Here is a 7,657-nt window from a genome sequence, read left to right as displayed (position 1 = left end):
CCTGCTCTGGACTCAACCTAAGTGGTAGGGGAGGACCCAGGAAGAGGGTAGTTGGAAAACTTAGAGCCGGGTGTGTCCTTGTTAACCTGTTTGGGGAACACCCCCCCCCCCAGTAGCTGAGAGAAAAGCCAGTTAGTAGCCTGGGGCCTCCTCCTGGTTTCTGTCATCTGCATCTGGTTCTGGCTCTGCCTGGCCTGGCTGGGGTGCTGATGGGGGGCACAGAGTGTAGCCATGCCCTCGGTGCCCCCACACCTCCCCTCCCACCTCACCAGCAAGAGCCAGCCGCGTGGGGAAGGGAACAGCCTGACCACGCTCAGGCAGCGGCTTTTCAGTCCTTTTGACTGTGACCACAGAAAGAAATTTGTTTTACATAAACACGCTGAAACAACAGTCCTGCAAAACAATATTTACCCTTTCTCATTGCCAAGTATTGTGATGATTTTCTAGTCTGTTCTATCCAAAGACATTGCTAGTAGTGACGCACGAAGTTGATTTCCTGGCCCATAAGTGGGTTGTGTGATTTGAGAAACATCACTGTAAGGTCATACTATAATTAACAGCTAATATTAATTGAGCAGGCAACCACTGTACAGCTAGGAACTCATATGATTCCTACAACAGCCCTATTGCTCGGTCCTTACTATCTCTATTTTTCAGAGGAGGGAACGGAGCCCCGGAGAGCTCCCGTGACTTAGCGGGGCATCCCCAATGTACCCGTCAATGATAGCCATAGAACTCGCCACCTCTCCATCTCAGTGCTGCAGAATAATAAGCATTTACTTTGCCCTCCCCAGTCCATGCGGGTTGGCTGCAGCGGCCCCGCCCCACGGTCTCATCCTTGGCCTGTGACGTCAGGCCCGCCAGGACATGTCCTCTTCCCAGCCGTGGTGGAGACACGCAAGCCCCATGGCAAAGCACACTTCGAGCTCCTGCTTTCTTCATGTCTGCCGACCTCCGAGTCACGGGGAGGCACCAGTACACTTTGAATTAAGGCTTTGGGCTCTTCAGAAGAAAACAGCCAGACCCATGCATATCAGCACGGCAGTAACACATGTTCCACTCAGACTGCTTTTGGGGTACAAAGGCGAATAAAGGGGAAAGAAGGGAGGGATGAAGGAAGGGAGGGGGGGAGGAGGAAGGAAGGGAGGGAGGATCCAGAGGGTGGACATGTGAGCAAATGGCCTCACATCTCTGAGCTGAAATTTCTTCACCTTTAAAATGATGACACAGATGAATATGTTTTAACATGCTGTTGAGTGACAAAATTAGGTTATGGCACAGCATGGAGAGTGGAATCTCATTTTCACAGCTTTGTATTCATATTTAATTAATATATGCATGTGCATATGTATTTGGGCACATCTATGTCTGAGAAAGGTTCACCTAAATCTTACCAGCGGTTTGCTAGGAAGTGGGGTGATCTGCGGGTTTTTTTTTAATTTTTCCTGGTCACTTTATCTACATAAATATTTTTACCGGGAGAATGTATTACATATGTCATCAGAGAAAGCAATGAGAGCAATTATATTTTGCTAACCAAAACCCAGGTCCCCAGTGCTTCTGTCCTGTGCCAGTGGCCTCTGATGGAGGCAGCCCAGGACCTGCTCGATGTCCCTCTTTTGGAGCCCAGGGCTGCTTATCTCTCAGAGAGGGTGCAGACCCATACACACTCCCTCCCTATTCTGGCCTTGTGTCCTTGTTCTTCCTGCTCACTGCCCTGAACACTCTGGACATCTTATCTGGCATACTTCATTTCCCTTCCCTGTTCCCATGATCTTTAGCAAGATGGAGTTAATCTCCACCAATACTCTGCGAGGTGGGAATTCATTCATTCTGTGGCATCAACAAAGGATGATAAATATGTGGCTGATGTAGCATGTCCTCTCCCAGTCCATGACCGTGGCAGACATTCCTGATCAAACAGGCTTTCCCCATCAACCTGGGGTACCTTTGAGTCAATGTCTGCACCGTTCCAAGCAGCCATACCATGCATCTGGAGTTAGTCTGTTCTTTATCAAGTTCAATCCTGGGTTGGGGAATAGAGACTCGGGCTCAGGGGCACTGAAGGTCATTTGACAAGGTAATCTCCTGACTCCTTCCTTCAGGCACAGAGAGCACAGACCTCAGAGGGGTTGAGCCCGGGTGTACTGTGTGCCGTTCCAACCCGCCTCCCTGCATGGACAGGTGAACACTCAGCTTTGTCCATTCCCCGCCCCAGGGCAGGCAGGGAGGAGAGACAATCCCCAACTGTGGAAATCCAGGAGGCGTGACAGGATGGCTTTTTGGCGTACCTGTAGATTGCCAAATGGATTAGGAAGGATACATAAGCCGGAAGATGCCAGTCCCACAGATGGTAACCAGCCCAGCTTGGACGTATTTCTTTTCTGATCACCCTGGAACAGAACAAGAATTACAGACAAATTGCACAAACCCAAGCAGTCATGCTTGATAATTTACTCTTCTCACTGTCATTTTTAATGTGCCCTGTCTGCTCTCTCCAACCCGGAAAACACTAAACCCAGGCTCTTAGAGAACCTTGGTATGCCAAGAGTCTTTCTCAAGATTTGGCATGGTTCCCATGGCTGCTTCCCTAACCTGTGACCCTACTGTGGGGACTAAACACGAGGACAAGTCTGGCAGGGGGAGGTGGAGCACTTGACATATGGTCTGTAAGTTAATATCAAGCACACACACATGCCCATATCCACACTCCTTTCTCCAAAGCCCCATCACATTTTAGGCATAAGAATGTGTTGGGAGCATAGGCTTTGGGGTCATGCGGACTTGAACTGGAATACTAACCCCAACACCTACAAATGGTGGGAGTTTGGAGGAGGCACTTCATCTCTCTCAGTCTCTGTGTTCTTATTTGTAAATGGACTAAAGACATGTACCTCGTGGGGTTGTTGTGTCCATGCTGAGAACATGTGTCTGACACTTAGCAAAGTTCATGGTATCCAATTAAGACTTTAAGCATGACAGTTATGATCATGGTTTTGTCCAGACACAGGGTGATGGACCAGTCCACTGGGGCCTGCAGAGATGCCTCCAGGCTGAGGTTCACAGAGCCCATGACTGGACACAGGATAGACTCTGAATATATTGGATAGGTGGATGGATATGGATGAAGGGACAGTTGGGTAGATGAATGGTTGGATGGATGGAGATGGATTGGTAGATGGTTGTATGGTTGGATAGATGGATGAATGGATGGATGGATGGATGGATGGATGGAAGGATGGGTAGGTAGACGAGTGGACAGGTGAAGGGCTAGATGGAAGGATGTCTGACTAGGTTCTATTTTGGGAAAGCATCAAAGCAGGGGTTTGAGAAGGCTCAAGTGTGTTCTTACTGACATCAATCTCAAAAGGGACATTTCCTGCTTCCCTCAGTAACCCATCATTCATCCACCATTAGAGAATTTCCCCAAACTCTTCCCAAACTCGTCAGCAGCACTACACGGATTCAGGTACATCTCTCACTTTGTTCTGCCTCATACAGTCCCAAATCCTTACCCTAGCACTCAGGCCCATTCAGGCCTGTCACCCACCCCCTGAGTCGGGCACAGCAGCGGCCTCCATGGAGGGTGGGGATGGCTCTGGGAGGTGCCAGGAGTCCTGCTTTGCAGTTCAACTGAGGCAGATTTGGGAGGGGGGGGAGGTTCTGCTAGCAAGTGTGAGTGGGGTGAGGTTCTGGGCCCCTTCGAATCTGCAGAGCTGTTCAGAGTCTCTGGTTCTCATCTCAGCTGGGCCCGTGGGCACCATTCCTTTCCAAATTTAATCAAAGGCTGCAAGTCGCCCTGCTTGGCAGCCCACCGTCTCAGCAAGATGCCCAAGGCGGCGCAGGGCGGGGCCTTCCGTGTAACTCCTGCGGTCACTTGACACACAGTAAATTGCTTTTCACGAACTCAGGCAGGAGGCAGTCCAGGGGGAGCCACTGTCTTGTGACGAGTGACATTCGGAAGGTGCAATCTTTATTCCAGGCAGGCAGGGCTGGGGCTGACTGGCACGGAGAGCCCACGGCGGCAGCTGGCTGCTATTCCCAGCACTGGCCCAGGGCCGAGGCCATCAGCCCGGGGGGCTCCACGAGGGAGACATGAACAAAGACGCAGGTGGAGGTAGGTGAGGTGCCCTGCAGGAACCAGTGCTGGCTGCCCGCTGCTAGCTCCGAGCTTTGGCTTCCCTCTCTTGCAAACAAGTGCAATGGCTTCTCTCATTTCACTGCAGAATTCCGGGGATCGCACAAGCAGATGCCATGATGATCGGAACAACGCTTGCATTCGTACAGCATCCTACAGTTTACCAAGGCCCTTTCCTTGCCAGGAATCTGATTCAGTGAATAGTCTCCCCCCACCTGTGAGCGGCTGCCTTGGATTCCACTGTGAAACTCAACTTGCTCCAGCTGTTACTGCTCCCCTCCTGCCCCTTCCCAGAGGCAGCGCTTTCCATGCCCGGGAACAGAACATCGGGGAGGAGAAGCTGAAGCAGCAGCTGGTGTCTCCCTAGCCGGTCACTTTCCATCAGGGCTATAGGCAGGTTTGATGAGGAGCCGGGGGGGGGGCGGTTTGAGGGCCTCCCTCTGGGGGAAGAGGGTCAGGACAGGGGTTCTGGGATGCCACAGAGGAAGCTGGCTCTTCTACCCCAGGGAGGATGACAGAGACGGAAACATCTCTCAAAGGCCAGCTGTTCCCAGGTATGTGTGGGATGTTTCACCAAGTTTCATGTGAAGCTCCCAACAACCAGTCCCAGGTAGATACGGATGAATAGCCCCATTTTACAGAGGCAGAAACTGAGTCCCAGAGAGGCCAGGGAGCATGTCCCCACCAGAGGCTGGGAGGTGGCCACACCAGTATTTAGATCTGCTCTGTCTGAGGTGGGGGTGGGTCTTGGAAACATGAATGGGCATGTGAGATGAGAACGGAAGGGCAGTGGACCACGAAGGCCCCAATGTGGAAGGTGCAGCTTAAGCCATGAGTTAATGGTGGAAGACTGGGTTAGGCCTCACACCCCAGCATCATGTTCTCTGGACTTCTCCAGTCTGGGCTCCGAGGGGCCTCTAGTCCAGGGCAGGAGAGGTCCTTCCCTGGGCACGGTCTCCAGGAAGCTTGGGGGGCCCCAAGGGAGGTGGGAGGGGTGGGGGCAAGAACAGTAGAGGGGGTTGACTTCTTTCCAGTCCAACCAAAACTGGAAAGGTCTCCCCCTCCTCCTACCTCCTGTCCCCAGAGATGTGAGGGTACATACAGGTGGAGGGACTGGTGGGCGGGAATGCTGTAGTGGGAAATTCCTCCTGGGTAGAAGTCATATTAAAAGGATTCTGGTCTTCTAGAACATTCTCAGCCTTGCTCTTGCTAGAATAGAGGATGCCTGCCTAAGGGGGAAGGGGTCCTCTGGGAGTCCTGGACCGATCCAGCTCAGAACTATTTCCACCCTGGCGGCCTGCAGCCTCTTCCACATCTCCTCAGGCTGGCTGGCCCCCCACAACCACATGCCCCTGGGTCAGTCTTCCCCTGGCTCCTTTCACCCTGGGAGACTCTCACATCCAACGCTTCTCTCTCTCTCCCCCCTCCTCTGCTTCCTCTTCCCTTCATCCTACCTGCAGGATTTTCCTCCCAGTGGCCTAGGCTAGATGTTGGGATCATCCTGGAAGATTCTGTCCTTCCCATTCACATCCAGTGGGTCAGATCTGTGGCTCCTTCAGGTCCCAGTATTTCTCCCCACTCCCACCACGGCTCAGCCCCACACCTGGGCCCAGATACTCACCCTAGCTGCCCATTGGTCTCTCTGCTTCTTCCCTGTCCCCTGCAGTCTCTTCTCAGATTAGTGTCAAGAACAAGCCGGATCAAATCCACATCAGATCACCGTCCCCCCTGGGCTCAGAACCCTGAGGGGCTCCCAGCTCATTCAAGCAAAAACCAAAATCCTTCCCATGGCCCCTGGGCCCCACATGACACGGTCCTATCCCCTCACTGGTTCCCCCTTGCCTGCCCCTTGCTCACTCTGCTCTCATGTCCCTGGCCTCCCATTCGTTCCTGGTGCTCTCCAGGCACATGTCCCCCCCCTTTAGGTCTTCACCCTGGCTCTGCCTGGAACGCCCACCACCCTCTTCGATAATGTAACCCGCCTGCCACACCCGCCTCCCCCCGGCCCAACACAACACACCCAATCTCCTTCACCTGCTCTCCTCTTCCTCTTAGCACCTTCTAACAGCTACATCATTTACTTACTGACTGTGTCTATTTTGCATGGTTCTCCTGGTCAGGTAAGGCAGAGGCCAGGGGCTTTGTCTGTCTCATTCATTCGTTTTATCTCCAAGCCTAGAAGAGGGTTTGGCACACTGTAGGCTCTCAATAAATATCTGTTGAATAAATAAAAGTCATTAGAAATGTACTCACTGTATAAGTAATCAACTGTGTTATAAAAAGTATGAAAAATGGCAAAGAAAGAAGAAAATTAAAATTACTCATCATTTTACCACTTAAACACAGCTTTGTCATTAATATTTTGGGATACTATCTTCTAGTCGTTTTACTAAACTGTTTATGGTAAGACCCATGAATTACTTGTCTCCTACAGACACTATCCTAAACCATATCCAGAGATAATCTTGTTTTTTTTTTTAAAGATTCGGATCCCAGGACCCTGGGATCATGACCTGAGCTGACAGTGGACACTTAACCAACTGAGCCACCCAGGTAGCCCAAGATCATCTCATTCTTTTTTCACAATAAGCCATGTGATAGGTATTGCTCCTATTTTTCAGAGGAGGAAAGAGAAGCTGGAAGAGATGAAGAACTCTGCCCCCAACTTTAAACATTATCTTAACGATTGTGTTAGTACTGGATACAGCATTTTTTACTCTGTCCTTTTCACTTTACGATGTCATGATCATGTTCCCTGTCACTAACACTATTTGTAAACCTAATTATCAATGACTACAAAATATTCTTCCCAGAGGACATGCTATCATTTCCCTAACTACTCCTTCGCTGTTTAGAATTTTGGCTATTTCTAACTTTTTATTACTTTAAATAAAAAAGCATTAAGCCTTTCCCACATTTCCTTGTTGTTGTTGTTAATTTAGATTTCAGGAGAGGAAAACCCAGGGGTCAAGTCATATAAACTTTTTAGAGAGTCTCTGGCTGGCTGTCACTGAACGCTATGTTGACATCTCTGATGGAAGGTTCCGAATGTGTGAATTTGTGTGTGCGGTGGTCATCTCAGATGTCTTACTGTGGTGTCTTTGTCCTACGCACAGGCCAGAACGGCTCGTGTTTCTCTGGGCGAGGACCTCGTTCATTATTGAAGCCCCAGCCCTCAGCATGGCTCCAGCCAAGGCCTCTGACCAGCCACATTAATATTGCAGGCAGGGCTCCCGAGGTCCTAAATATTTGATCAGAGAGTGTGTTTGGGCTGTCAGTGAGCCACACTTGGAGCAAATGAGACCCTCCTCCCCTCGCGCGGTACCCAAGTGGCGTGAGGCCTGGCCACCATCGGACAGTGTGGCCAGCTGTCGGTGGAAAGCGACTTGCTGTGGGGAAGGCAGGTTAACAATAATTACACGCATCACAGCCGCCTCCACGTTTGCTCTTTGATTCCACATCCCACAGCTGGCAACAGCGTCCCGCCCTTCGGGTGGGAAGGAAAGGCAGGGTCCGTGA

The 7,657-nt window shown here is 51.0% G+C and overlaps 1 long non-coding RNA gene across 1 annotated transcript; it reads left to right on the top strand.

Moving 5' to 3' along the window:
- The first annotated feature begins 3,964 nt into the window (after positions 1-3,964).
- Positions 3,965-6,994, top strand: LOC132001775 (uncharacterized). The gene is made up of 3 exons (XR_009399663.1): positions 3,965-4,117; positions 4,227-4,692; positions 6,622-6,994. It is a non-coding gene; the product is annotated as an uncharacterized LOC132001775 (long non-coding RNA).
- Positions 6,995-7,657: the final 663 nt, after the last annotated feature.

Source organism: Mustela nigripes, chromosome 14 (assembly GCF_022355385.1).
Source record: "Mustela nigripes isolate SB6536 chromosome 14, MUSNIG.SB6536, whole genome shotgun sequence".
Lineage (NCBI taxonomy): Eukaryota > Metazoa > Chordata > Mammalia > Carnivora > Mustelidae > Mustela > Mustela nigripes.
This window is presented reverse-complemented; position numbering and strand designations above follow the sequence as displayed.